We start from the raw sequence: 15,544 nt of genomic DNA on the forward strand, positions 1-15,544 counted from the left end.
TATTCGCTATTTCCCAAAGAAAAAATAGTTTATTTTTATATACAGAAGACTTGATTCACGATAAATATCAAAAAACATATTTAAGATAAAAAAAAAAAAAATTTGAATGTCGATCCTCGCAGTGTTTTGAACCCATGAACGCCGGGACAACAAATCTGACTTGCCACGCAGCTTTACCAATTGCGCCATGCTTCACATGCCTGCTCAGCGAATATTTAGCTTAAAACACCTCCTCCCGGAAAGTAAACAAAACTTATTTTGGCCTATTGTGGGCCCACTAATTGGGGTATAAAAAAATCCTTCGGTATATATGTTCGATACATTAAACTCTAATTTAGGGCGGAGTTTGAAATTTATAGGTTAATATTCTAGGGAGTTACGGGGTCTGATGTGCGCGTGCCTTCTAACACGACTTTTGTCCCTTTTTCAGCCATTATTCGCTCTTTAACCAAGAAGAAAAGTTCTTTTTACATATAGAATACTTTATTCTCTTTAAAATATTGAAAAGAAGTCTAAAAAATAATAGAAATAAAAATAAATAAATAAATAAAAATTATCCGAAATTTATCCGTTTATTAGCTATTATTCGCTATTTCCCAACGAAAAAATAGTTTATTGTTATATGCAGAACACTTGATTCACGTTAAAATATCAAAAAACATATTAAAAAATTTGAATCTCGATCCTCGCAGTGTTTCGAACCCATGATCGCCGTGACAACAAATATAACTTGCGACACAGCTTTACCAACTGTACCATGCTTCACATGCCTGCCTCGTGAATATTTAGCTTTAAACACCTCCTCCCGGAAAGTAAACAAAACATATTTTAGCCTATTGTGAGCCCACTAATAGGGGTATAAAAAAATCCTTCGGTATATATGTTCGATACATTAAACTCTAATTTAGGGCGGAGTTTGAAATTTTTAGGTTAATATTCTAGGGAGTTACGGGGTCTGATGTGCGTGTGCCTTCTAACACGACTTTGGTCCCTTTTTCAGCCATTATTCGCTCTTTAACTAAGAAAAATAGTTCTTTTTACATATAGAATACTTTATTCTCTTTAAAATATTGAAAAGAAGTCTAAGAGATAATAGAAATAAGAATAAATAAATAAATAAAAATTATCCGAAATTTATCCGTTTATTAGCTATAATTCGCTATTTCCCAAAGAAAAAATAGTTTATTTTTATATACCGAAGACTTGATTCACGATAAATATCAAAAAACATATTTAAGAAGAAAAAAAAATTTGAATGTCGATCCTCGCAGTGTTTCGAACCCATGAACGCCGGGACAACGAATCTAACTTGCCACACAGCTTTACCAACTGTACCATGCTTCACATGCCTGCCTCGTGAATATTTAGCTTAAAACACCTCCTCCCGGAAAGTAAACAAAACATATTTTAGCCTATTGTGGGCCCACTAAATGGGGTATAAAAAAATCCTTCGGTATATATGTTCGATACATTAAACTCTAATTTAGGGCGGAGTTTGAAATTTATAGGTTAATACTCTAGGGAGTTACGGGGTCTGATATGCGTGTGCCTTCTAACACGACTTTTGTCCCTTTTTCAGCCATTATTCGCTCTTTAACTAAAAAAATAGTTCTTTTTACATATAGAATACTTTATTCTCTTTAAAATATTGAAAAGAAGTCTAAAAAATAATAGAAATAAAAATAAATAAATAAATAAAAATTATCCGAAATTTATCCGTTTATTAGCTATTATTCACTATTTCCCAAAGAAAAAATAGTTTATTGTTATATGCAGAACACTTGATTCACGTTAAAATATCAAAAAACATATTAAAAAAAAAAAAAATTTGAATGTCGATCCTCGCAGTGTTTCGAACCCATGAGCGCCGGGACAACAAATCTAACTTGCGACACAGCTTTACCAACTGTACCATGCTTCACATGCCTGCCTATTGAATATTTAGCTTAATACACCTCCTCCCGGAAAGTAAACAAAACATATTTTAGCCTATTGTGGGCCCACTAATTAGGGTATAAAAAAATCCTTCGGTATATATGTTCGATTAAACTCTAATTTAGGGCGGAGTTTGAAATTTATAGGTTAATATTCTAGGGAGTTACGGGGTCTGATGTGCGCGTGCCTTCTAACACGACTTTTGTCCCTTTTTCAGCCATTATTCGCTCTTTAACCAAGAAGAAAAGTTCTTTTTACATATAGAATACTTTATTCTCTTTAAAATATTGAAAAGATGTCTAAAAAATAATAGACATAAAAATAAATAAATAAATAAAAATTATCCGAAATTTATCCGTTTATTAGCTATTATTCGCTATTTCCCGAAGAAAAAATAGTTTATTTTTATATACAGAAGACTTGATTCATTAAAATATCAAAAAACATATTTAAAAAAAATAAAAAAAATAAAAATTTGAATGTCGATCCTCGCAGTGTTTTAAACCCATGAACGCCGGGACAACAAATCTAACTTGCCACACAGCTTTACCAACTGTACCATGCTTCACATGCCTGCCTCGTGAATATATAGCTTAAAACACCTCCTCCCGGAAAGTAAACAAAACATATTTTAGCCTATTGTGGGCCCACTAAATGGGGTATAAAAAAATCCTTCGGTATATATGTTCGATACAATAAACTCTAATTTAGGGCGGAGTTTGAAATTTATAGGTTAATACTCTAGGGAGTTACGGGGTCTGATATGCGTGTGCCTTCTAACACGACTTTTGTTCCTTTTTCAGCCATTATTCGCTCTTTAACTAAAAAAATAGTTCTTTTTACATATAGAATACCTTATTCTCTTTAAAATATCGAAAAGAAGTCTTAAATATAATAGAAATAAAAATAAATAAATAAATAAAAATTATCCGAAATTTATCCGTTTATTAGCTATTATTCGCTATTTCCCAAAGAAAAAATAGTTTATTGTTATATGCAGAACACTTGATTCACGTTAAAATATCAAAAAACATATTAAAAAAAAAAAGAATTTCAATGTCGATCCTCGCAGTGTTTCGAACCCATGACCGCCGGGACAACAAATCTGACTTGCCACGCAGCTTTACCAATTGCGCCATGCTTCACATGCCTGCTTCGCGAATATTTAGCTTAATAAAAAATAGTTTATTTTTATATACAGAAGACTTGATTCACGATAAATATCAAATAACATATTTAAGAAAAAAAAAAATTTGAATCGCGATCCTCGCAGTGTTTCGAACCCATGAACGCCGGGACAACAAATCTAACTTGCCACACAGCTTTACCAACTGTACCATGCTTCACATGCCTGCCTCGTGAATATTTAGCTTAAAACACCTCCTCCCGGAAAGTAAACAAAACAAATTTTAGCCTATTGTGGGCCCACTAAATGGGGTATAAAAAATCCTTCGGTATATATGTTCGATACATTAAACTCTAATTTAGGGCGGAGTTTGAAATTTATAGGTTAATATTCTAGGGAGTTACGGGGTCTGATGTGCGTGTGCCTTCTAACACGACTTTTGTCCCTTTTTCAGCCATTATTCGCTCTTTAACTAAGAAAAATAGTTCTTTTTACATATAGAATACTTTATTCTCTTTAAAATATTGAAAAGAAGTCTAACAGATAATGGAAATAAAAATAAATAAATAAATAAAAATTATCCGAAATTTATCCGTTTATTAGCTATTATTCGCTATTTCTCAAAGAAAAAATAGTTTATTGTTATATGCAGAACACTTGATTCACGTTAAAATATCAAAAAACATATTAAAAAAAAAAAAAAAATTTTGAATGTCGATCCTCGCAGTGTTTCGAACCCATGAACGCCGGGACAACAAATCTAACTTGCGACACAGATTTACCAACTGTACCATGCTTCACATGCCTGCCTATTGAATATTTAGCTTAATACACCTCCTCCCGGAAAGTAAACAAAACATATTTTAGCCTATTGTGGGCCCACTAATTAGGGTATAAAAAAATCCTTCGGTATATATGTTCGATACATTAAACTCTAATTTAGGGCGGAGTTTGAAATTCATAGGTTAATATTCTAGGGAGTTACGGGGTCTGATGTGCGTGTGCCTTTTAACACGACTTTGGTCCCTTTTTCAGCCATTATTCGCTCTTTAACTAAGAAAAATAGTTCTTTTTACATATAGAATACTTTATTCTCTTTAAAATATTGAAAAGATGTCTAAAAAATAATAGACATAAAAATAAATAAATAAATAAAAATTATCCGAAATTTATCCGTTTATTAGCTATTATTCGGTATTTCCCAAAGAAAAAATAGTTTATTTTTATATACAGAAGACTTGATTCATTAAAATATCAAAAAACATATTTAAAAAAAATAAAAAAAATAAAAATTTGAATGTCGATCCTCGCAGTGTTTCAAACCCATGAACGCCGGGACAACAAATCTAACTTGCCACACAGCTTTACCAACTGTACCATGCTTCACATGCCTGCCTCGTGAATATATAGCTTAAAACACCTCCTCCCGGAAAGTAAACAAAAAATATTTTAGCCTATTGTGGGCCCACTAAATGGGGTATAAAAAAATCCTTCGGTATATATGTTCGATACAATAAACTCTAATTTAGGGCGGAGTTTGAAATTTATACGTTAATACTCTAGGGAGTTACGGGGTCTGATATGCGTGTGCCTTCTAACACGACTTTTGTTCCTTTTTCAGCCATTATTCGCTCTTTAACTAAAAAAATAGTTCTTTTTACATATAGAATACCTTATTCTCTTTAAAATATCGAAAAGAAGTCTTAAATATAATAGAAATAAAAATAAATAAATAAATAAAAATTATCCGAAATTTATCCGTTTATTAGCTATTATTCGCTATTTCTCAAAGAAAAAATAGTTTATTGTTATATGCAGAACACTTGATTCACGTTAAAATATCAAAAAACATATTAAAAAAAAAAAAAAATTTTGAATGTCGATCCTCGCAGTGTTTCGAACCCATGAACGCCGGGACAACAAATCTAACTTGCGACACAGATTTACCAACTGTACCATGCTTCACATGCCTGCCTATTGAATATTTAGCTTAATACACCTCCTCCCGGAAAGTAAACAAAACATATTTTAGCCTATTGTGGGCCCACTAATTAGGGTATAAAAAAATCCTTCGGTATATATGTTCGATACATTAAACTCTAATTTAGGGCGGAGTTTGAAATTCATAGGTTAATATTCTAGGGAGTTACGGGGTCTGATGTGCGTGTGCCTTTTAACACGACTTTGGTCCCTTTTTCAGCCATTATTCGCTCTTTAACTAAGAAAAATAGTTCTTTTTACATATAGAATACTTTATTCTCATTAAAATATTGAAAAGAAGTCTAAAAGATAATAGAAATAAAAATAAATAAATAAATAAAAATTATCCGAAATTTATCCGTTTATTAGCTATTATTCGCCATTTCCCAAAGAGAAAATAGTTTATTGTTATATACAGAACCTTTGATTCACGTTAAAATATCAAAAAATATATTTAAAAAATATAATAAAAAAAAGAAAAAATTTCAACTTCGACCCTCGCAGTGTTTCGAACCCATGACCGCCGGGACGACAAATCTGACTTGCCACGCAGCTTTACCAATTGCGCCATGCTTCACATGCCTGCGTCGCGAATATTTAGCTTAAAACACCTCCTCCCGGAAAGTAAACAAAACTTATTTTGACCTATTGTGGGCCCACTAATTGGGGTATAAAAAAATACTTCGGTATATATGTTCGATACATTAAACTCTAATTTAGGGCGGAGTTTGAAATTTATAGGTTAATATTCTAGGGAGTTACGGGGTCTGATGTGCGCGTGCCTTCTAACACGACTTTTGTCCCTTTTTCAGCCATTATTCGCTCTTTAACCAAGAAGAAAAGTTCTTTTTACATATAGAATACTTTATTCTCTTTAAAATATTGAAAAGAAGTCTAAAAAATAATAGACATTAAAATAAATAATTAAATAAAAATTATCCGAAATTTATCCGTTTATTAGCTATTATTCGCTATTTCCCAAAAGAAAAAATTGTTTACTGTTATATGCAGAACCTTTGATTCACGTTAAAATATCAAAAAATATATTTAAAAAATATAATAAAAAAAAGAAAAAATTTGAATGTCGATCCTCGCAGTGTTTCGAACACATGAACGCCGGGACAACAAATATAACTTGCGACACAGCTTTACCAACTGTACCATGCTTCACATGCCTGCCTCGTGAATATTTAGCTTAAAACATCTCCTCCCGGAAAGTAAACAAAACATATTTTAGCCTATTGTGATCCCATTAATTGGGGTATAAAAAAATCCTTCGGTATATATGTTCGATACATTAAACTCTAATTTAGGGCTGAGTTTGAAATTTATAGGTTAATATTCTAGGGAGTTACGGGGTCTGATGTGCGTGTGCCTTCAAAAACGACTTTTGTCCATTTTTCAGCCATTATTCGCTCTTTAACTAAGAAAAATAGTTCTTTTTACATATAGAATACTTTATTCTCTTTAAAATATTGAAAAGATGACTAAAAAATAATAGAAATAAAAATAAATAAATAAATAAAAATTATCCGAAATTTATCCGTTTATTAGCTATTATTCGCTATTTCTCAAAGAAAAAATAGTTTATTGTTATATGCAGAACACTTGATTCACGTTAAAATATCAAAAAACATATTAAAAAAAAAAAAAAATTTTGAATGTCGATCCTCGCAGTGTTTCGAACCCATGAACGCCGGGACAACAAATCTAACTTGCGACACAGATTTACCAACTGTACCATGCTTCACATGCCTGCCTATTGAATATTTAGCTTAATACACCTCCTCCCGGAAAGTAAACAAAACATATTTTAGCCTATTGTGGGCCCACTAATTAGGGTATAAAAAAATCCTTCGGTATATATGTTCGATCCATTAAACTCTAATTTAGGGCGGAGTTTGAAATTCATAGGTTAATATTCTAGGGAGTTACGGGGTCTGATGTGCGTGTGCCTTTTAACACGACTTTGGTCCCTTTTTCAGCCATTATTCGCTCTTTAACTAAGAAAAATAGTTCTTTTTACATATAGAATACTTTATTCTCATTAAAATATTGAAAAGAAGTCTAAAAGATAATAGAAATAAAAATAAATAAATAAATAAAAATTATCCGAAATTTATCCGTTTATTAGCTATTATTCGCCATTTCCCAAAGAGAAAATAGTTTATTGTTATATACAGAACCTTTGATTCACGTTAAAATATCAAAAAATATATTTAAAAAATATAATAAAAAAAAGAAAAAATTTCAACTTCGACCCTCGCAGTGTTTCGAACCCATGACCGCCGGGACGACAAATCTGACTTGCCACGCAGCTTTACCAATTGCGCCATGCTTCACATGCCTGCGTCGCGAATATTTAGCTTAAAACACCTCCTCCCGGAAAGTAAACAAAACTTATTTTGACCTATTGTGGGCCCACTAATTGGGGTATAAAAAAATACTTCGGTATATATGTTCGATACATTAAACTCTAATTTAGGGCGGAGTTTGAAATTTATAGGTTAATATTCTAGGGAGTTACGGGGTCTGATGTGCGCGTGCCTTCTAACACGACTTTTGTCCCTTTTTCAGCCATTATTCGCTCTTTAACCAAGAAGAAAAGTTCTTTTTACATATAGAATACTTTATTCTCTTTAAAATATTGAAAAGAAGTCTAAAAAATAATAGACATAAAAATAAATAAATAAATAAAAATTATCCGAAATTAATCCGTTTATTAGCTATTATTCGCTATTTCCCAAAGAAAAAATAGTTTATTTTTATGTACAGAAGACTTGATTCACGTTAAAATATCAAAAAACATATTTTAAAAAAAATAAAAATAATAAAAATTTGAATGTCGATCCTCGCAGTGTTTCGAACCCATGAACGCCGGGACAACAAATCTAACTTGCCACACAGCTTTACCAACTGTACCATGCTTCACATGCCTGCCTCGTGAATATTTAGCTTAAAACACCTCCTCCCGGAAAGTAAACAAAACATATTTTAGCCTATTGTGATCCCACTAATTGGGGTATAAAAAAATCCTTCGGTATATATGTTCGATACATTAAACTCTAATTTAGGGCGGAGTTTGAAATTTATAGGTTAACATTCTAGGGAGTTACGGGGTCTGATATGCGTGTGCCTTCTAACACGACTTTTGTCCCTTTTTCAGCCATTATTCCCTCTTTATCTAAAAAAATAGTTCTTTTTACATATAGAATTCTTTTTTCTCTTTAAAATATTGAAAAGAAGTCCAAAAAATAATAGAAATAAAAATAAATAAATCAATTAAAATTATCCGAAATTTATCCGTTTATTAGCTATTATTCGCTATTTCCCAAAGAAAAAATAGTTTATTGTTATATGCAGAACACTTGATTCACGTTAAAATATCAAGAAACATATTAAAAAAGCCTATTAAAGTAGCCTATTGTGGGCCCACTAATTGGGGTATAAAAAAATCCTTCGGTATATATGTTCGATACATTAAACTCTAATTTAGGGCGGAGTTTGAAATTTATAGGTTAATATTCTAGGGAGTTACGGGGTCTGATGTGCGTGTGCCTTCAAAAACGACTTTTGTCCATTTTTCAGCCATTATTCGCTCTTTAACTAAGAAAAATAGTTCTTTTTACATATAGAATACTTTATTCTCTTTAAAATATTGAAAAGATGACTAAAAAATAATAGAAATAAAAATAAATAAATAAATAAAAATTATACGAAATTTATCCGTTTATTAGCTATTATTCGCTATTTCCCAAAGAAAAAATAGTTTATTTTTATATACAGAACACTTGATTCACGTTAAAATATCATAAAATATATTTAAAAAAAATAATAAAAAAAAAGAAAAAATTTGAACGTCGACCCTCGCAGTGTTTCGAACCCATGAACGCCGGGACAACAAATCTGTTTTGCCACGCAGCTTTACCAATTGCGCCATGCATCACATGCCTGCTTCGCGAATATTTAGCTTAAAACACCTCCTCCCGGAAAGTAAACAAAACTTATTTTGGCCTATTGTGGGCCCACTAATTGGGGTATAAAAAAATCCTTCGGTATATATGTTCGATACATTAAACTCTAATTTAGAAGGAGTTTGAAATTTAAAGGTTAATATTCTAGGGAGTTACGGGGTCTGATGTGCGTGTGCCTTCTAACACGACTTTTGTCCCTTTTTCTGCCATTATTCGCTCTTTAACCAAGAAGAAAAGTTCTTTTTACATATAGAATACTTTATTCTCTTTAAAATATTGAAAAGAAGTCTAAAAAATAATAGACATAAAAATAAATAAATAAATAAAAATTATACGAAATTTATCCGTTTATTAGCTATTATTCGCTATTTCCCAAAAAAAAAATAGTTTATTTTTATATACAGAAGACTTGATTCAAGGTAAAATATCAAAAAACATATTAAAAATAAAATAAAAAAAATAAAAATTTGAATGTCGATCCTCGCAGTGTTTCGAACCCATGAACGCCGGGACAACAAATCCAACTTGCCACACAGCTTTACCAACTGCACCATGCTTCACATGCCTGCCTCGTGAATATTTAGCTTAAAACACCTCCTCCCGGAAAGTAAACAAAACATATTTTAGCCTATTGTGGGCCCACTAATTGGGGTATAAAAAAATCCTTCGGTATATATGTTCGATACATTAAACTCTAATTTAGGGCGGAGTTTGAAATTTATAGGTTAAAATTCTAGGGAGTTACGGGGTCTGATGTGCGTGTGTCTTCTAACACGACTTTTGTCCCTTTTTAGCCATTATTCGCTCTTTAACTAAGAAAAATAGTTCTTTTTACATATAGAATACTTTATTCTCTATAAAATATTGAAAGGAAGTCTAGAAGATAATAGAAATATAAATAAATAAATAAATAAAAATTATCCGAAATTTATCCGTTTATTAGCTATTATTCGCTATTTCCCAAATAAAAAATAGTTTATTGTTATATGCAGAACCTTTGATTCACGTTAAAATATAAAAAAACATATTAAAAAAAAATTTTAAAAAAAAATTTGAATGTCGATCCTCGCAGTGTTTCGAACCCATGAACGCCGGGACAACAAATCTAACTTGCCACATAGCTTTACCAACTGTACCATGCTTCACATGCCTGCGTCGTGAATATTTAGCTTAAAACACCTCCTCCCGGAAAGTAAACAAAACATATTTTAGCCTATTGTGGGCCCACTAATAGGGGTATAAAAAATTCCTTCGGTATATATGTTCGATACATTAAACTTTAATTTAGGGCGGAGTTTGAAATTTATAGGTTAATATTCTAGGGACTTATGGGGTCTGATGTGCGTGTGCCTTCTAACACGACTTTTGTCCATTTTTCAGCCATTATTCGCTCTTTAACTAAGAAAAATAGTTCTTTTTACATATAGAATACTTTATTCTCCTTAAAATATTGAAAAGAAGTCTAAAAAATAATAGAAATAAAAATAAATAAATAAATAAAAATTATCCGAAATTTATCCGTTTATTAGCTATTATTCGCTGTTTCCCAAGGAAAAAATAGTTTATTGTTATATGCAGAACACTTGATTCACGTTAAAATATCAAAAAATATATTTAAATAAAATAATAAAAAAAAAAAATTAAACTTCGACACTCGCAGTGTTTCGAACCCATGAATGCCGGGACAACAAGTCTGACTTGTCACGCAGCTTTAACAATTGCGCCATGCTTCACATGCCTGCTTCGCGAATATTTAGCTTAAAACACATCCTCCCGGAAAATAAACAAAACTTATTTTGGCCTATTGTGGGCCCACTAATTAAGGTATAAAAAAATCCTTCGGTATATATGTTCGATACATTAAACTCTAATTTAGGGCGGAGTTTGAAATTTATAGGTTAATATTCTAAGGAGTTACGGGGTCTGATGTGCGCGTGCCTTCTAATACGACTTTTGTCCCTTTTTCAGCCATTATTCGCTCTTTAACCAAGAAGAAAAGTTCTTTTTACATATAGAATACTTTATTCTCTTTAAAATATTGAAAAGAAGTCTAAAAAATAAATAAATAAAAATTATCCGAAATTTATCCGTTTATTAGCCATTATTCGCTATTTCCCAAAGAAAAAATAGTTTATTGTTATATGCAGAACACTTGATTCACATTAAAATATCAAAAAATATATTTAAAAAAAAAATAATAAAAAAAAAAGAAAAAATTTGAACGTCGACCCTCGCAGTGTTTCGAACCCATGAACGCCGGGACAACAAATCTGACTTGCCACGCAACTTTAGCAATTGCGCCATGCTTCACATGCCTGCTTCGCGAATATTTAGCTTAAAACACCTCCTCCCGGAAAGTAAACAAAACATATTTTAGCCTATTGTGGGCCCACTAATTGGGGTATAAAAAAATCCTTCGGTATATATGTTCGATACATTAAACTCTAATTTAGGGCGGAGTTTGAAATTTATAGGTTAATATTCTAGGGAGTTTCGGGGTCTGATGTGCGCGTGCCTTTTAACACGACTTTTGTCCCTTTTTCAGCCATTATTCGCTCTTTAACCAAGAAAAAAAGTTCTTTTTACATATAGAAGACTTTATTCTCTTTAAAAAATTGAAAAGAAGTCTAAAAAATAATAGAAATAAAAATAAATAAATAAATGAAAATTATCCGAAATTTATCCGTTTATTAGCTATTATTCGCTATTTCCCAAAGAAAAAATAGTTTATTGTTATATGCAGAACACTTGATTCACGTTAAAATATCAAAAAACATATTAAAAAAAAATTTTAAAAAAATACAAATTTGAATGTCGATCCTCGCAGTGTTTCGAACCCATGAACGCCGGGACAACAAATCTAACATGCCACACAGCTTCACCAACTGTACCATGTTTCACATGCCTGCTTCGCGAATATTTAGCTTAAAACACCTCCTCCCGGAAAGTAAACAAAACTTATTTTGGCCTATTGTGGGCCCACTAATTGGGGTATAAAAAACTCCTTCGGTATATATGTTCGATACATTAAACTCTAATTTAGGGCGGAGTTTGAAATTTATAGGTCAATATTCTAGGGAGTTATGGGGTCTGATGTGCGTGTGCCTTCTAACACGACTTTTGTCCCTTTTTCAGCCATTATTCGCTCTTTAACTAAGAAAAATAGTTCTTTTTACATATAGAATACTTTATTCTCCTTAAAATATTGAAAAGAAGTCTAAAAAATAATAGAAATAAAAATAAATAAATAAATAAAAATTATCCGAAATTTATCCGTTTATTAGCTATTATTCGCTGTTTCCCAAGGAAAAAATAGTTTATTGTTATATGCAGAACACTTGATTCACGTTAAAATATCAAAAAATATATTTAAATAAAATAATAAAAAATAAAAAAAAATTAAACTTCGACACTCGCAGTGTTTCGAACCCATGAATGCCGGGACAACAAGTCTGACTTGTCACGCAGCTTTAACAATTGCGCCATGCTTCACATGCCTGCTTCGCGAATATTTAGCTTAAAACACATCCTCCCGGAAAATAAACAAAACTTATTTTGGCCTATTGTGGGCCCACTAATTAAGGTATAAAAAAATCCTTCGGTATATATGTTCGATACATTAAACTCTAATTTAGGGCGGAGTTTGAAATTTATAGGTTAATATTCTAAGGAGTTACGGGGTCTGATGTGCGCGTGCCTTCTAATACGACTTTTGTCCCTTTTTCAGCCATTATTCGCTCTTTAACCAAGAAAAAAAGTTCTTTTTACATATAGAAGACTTTATTCTCTTTAAAAAATTGAAAAGAAGTCTAAAAAATAATAGAAATAAAAATAAATAAATAAATGAAAATTATCCGAAATTTTTCCGTTTATTAGCTATTATTCGCTATTTCCCAAAGAAAAAATAGTTTTTTGTTATATGCAGAACACTTGATTCACGTTAAAATATCAAAAAATATATTTAAATAAAATAATAAAAAAAAAGAAAAAATTTAAACTTCGACACTCGCAGTGTTTCGAACCCAGGAACGCCGGGACAACAAGTCTGACTTGTCACGCAGCTTTAACAATTGCGCCATGCTTCACATGCCTGCTTCGCGAATATTTAGCTTAAAACACCTCCTCCCGGAAAGTAAACACAACTTATTTTGGCCTATTGTGGGCCCACTAATTGGGGTATAAAAAAATCCTTCGGTAAATATGTTCGATACATTAAACTCTAATTTAGGGCGGAGTTTGAAATTTATAGGTTAATATTCTAGGGAGTTACGGGGTCTGATGTGCGCGTGCCTTCTAACACGACTTTTGTCCCTTTTTCAGCCATTATTCGCTCTTTAACCAAGAAGAAAAGTTCTTTTTATATATAGAATATTTTATTCTCTTTAAAATATTGAAAAGAAGTCTAAAAAATAATAGAAATAAAAATAAATAAATAAATAAAAATTCTCCGAAATTTACCCGTTTATTAGCTATTATTCGCTATTTCCCAAAGAAAAAATAGTTTATAGTTATATGCAGAACACTTGATTCACGTTAAAATATCAAAAAACATATTAAAAAAAAATTAAAAAAAAATAAAAATTTGAATGTCGATCCTCGCAGTGTTTCGAACCCATGAACGCCGGGACAACAAATCTAACATGCCACACAGCTTCACCAACTGTACCATGTTTCACATGCCTGCTTCGCGAATATTTAGCTTAAAACACCTCCTCCCGGAAAGTAAACACAACTTATTTTGGCCTATTGTGGGCCCACTAATTCGGGTATAAAAAAATCCTTCGGTAAGTATGTTCGATATATTAAACTCTAATTTAGGGCGGAGATTGAAATTTATAGGTTAATATTCTAGGGAGTTACGGGGTCTGATGTGCGCGTGCCTTCTAACACGACTTTTGTCCCTTTTTCAGCCATTATTCGCTCTTTAACCAAGAAGAAAAGTTCTTTTTATATATAGAATACTTTATTCTCTTTAAAATATTGAAAAGAAGTCTAAAAAATAATAGAAATAAAAATAAATAAATAAATAAAAATTCTCCGAAATTTACCCGATTATTAGCTATTATTCGCTATTTCCCAAAGAAAAAATAGTTTATTGTTATATGCAGAACACTTGATTCACGTTAAAATATCAAGAAACATATTAAAAAAAAAAAAATTTGAATGTTGATCCTCGCAGTGTTTCGAACCCATGAACGTGGGAACAACAAATCTGACTTGCCACGCAGCTTTACCAATTGCGCCATGCTTCACATGCCTGCTTCGCGAATATTTAGCTCAAAACACCTTCTCCCGGAAAGTAAACAAAACTTATTTTGGCCTATTGTGGGCCCACTAATTGGGGTATAAAAAACTCCTTCGGAATATATGTTCGATACATTAAACTCTAATTTAGGGCGGAGTTTGAAATTTATAGGTTAATATTCTAGGGAGTTACGGGGTCTGATATGCGCGTGCCTTCAAACACGACTTTTGTCCCTTTTTCAGCCATTATTCGCTCTTTAACCATGAAGAAAAGTTGTTTTTACATATAGAATACTTTATTCTCTTTAAAATATTGAAAAGAAGTCTAAAAAATAATAGAAATAAAAATAAATATATAAATGAAAATTATCCGAAATTTATCCGTTTATTAGCTATTATTCGCTATTTCCCAAAGAAAAAATAGTTTTTTTTTATATGCAGAACACTTGATTCACGTTAAAATATCAAAAAATATATTTAAATAAAATAATAAAAAAAAAAAGAAAAAAATTAAACTTCGACACTCGCAGTGTTTCGAACCCATGAACGCCGGGACAACAAGTCTGACTTGTCACGCAGCTTTAACAATTGCGCCATGTTTCACATGCCTGCTTCGCGAATATTTAGCTTAAAACACATCCTCCCGGAAAGTAAACAAAACTTATTTTGGCCTATTGTGGGCCCACTAATTAAGGTATAAAAAAATCCTTCGGTATATATGTTCGATACATTAAACTCTAATTTAGGGCGGAGTTTGAAATTTATAGGTTAATATTCTAGGGAATTACGGGGTCTGATGTGCGCGTGCCTTCTAACACGACTTTTGTCCCTTTTTCAGCCATTATTCGCTCTTTAACCAAGAAAAAAAGTTCTTTTTACATATAGAATACTTTATTCTCTTTAAAATATTGAAAAGAAGTCTAAAAAATTATAGAAATAAAAATAAATAAATAAATAAAAATTATCCGAAATTTATCCGTTTATTAGCTATTATTCGCTATTTCCCAAAGAAAAAATAGTTTTTTGTTATATGCAGAACACTTGATTCACGTTAAAATATCAAAAAATATATTTAAATAAAATAATAAAAAAAAAAGAAAAAAATTAAACTTCGACACTCGCAGTGTTTCGAACCCATGAACGCCGGGACAACAAGTCTGACTTGTCACGCAGCTTTAACAATTGCGCCATGCTTCACATGCCTGCTTCGCGAATATTTAGCTTAAAACACATCCTCCCGGAAAGTAAACAAAACTTATTTTGGCCTATTGTGGGCCCACTAATT

Source organism: Parasteatoda tepidariorum, chromosome 4, assembly GCF_982258835.1.
Source record: "Parasteatoda tepidariorum strain Cologne lab strain chromosome 4, Ptep-v5.0, whole genome shotgun sequence".
In the NCBI taxonomy this organism is placed as follows: domain Eukaryota; kingdom Metazoa; phylum Arthropoda; class Arachnida; order Araneae; family Theridiidae; genus Parasteatoda; species Parasteatoda tepidariorum.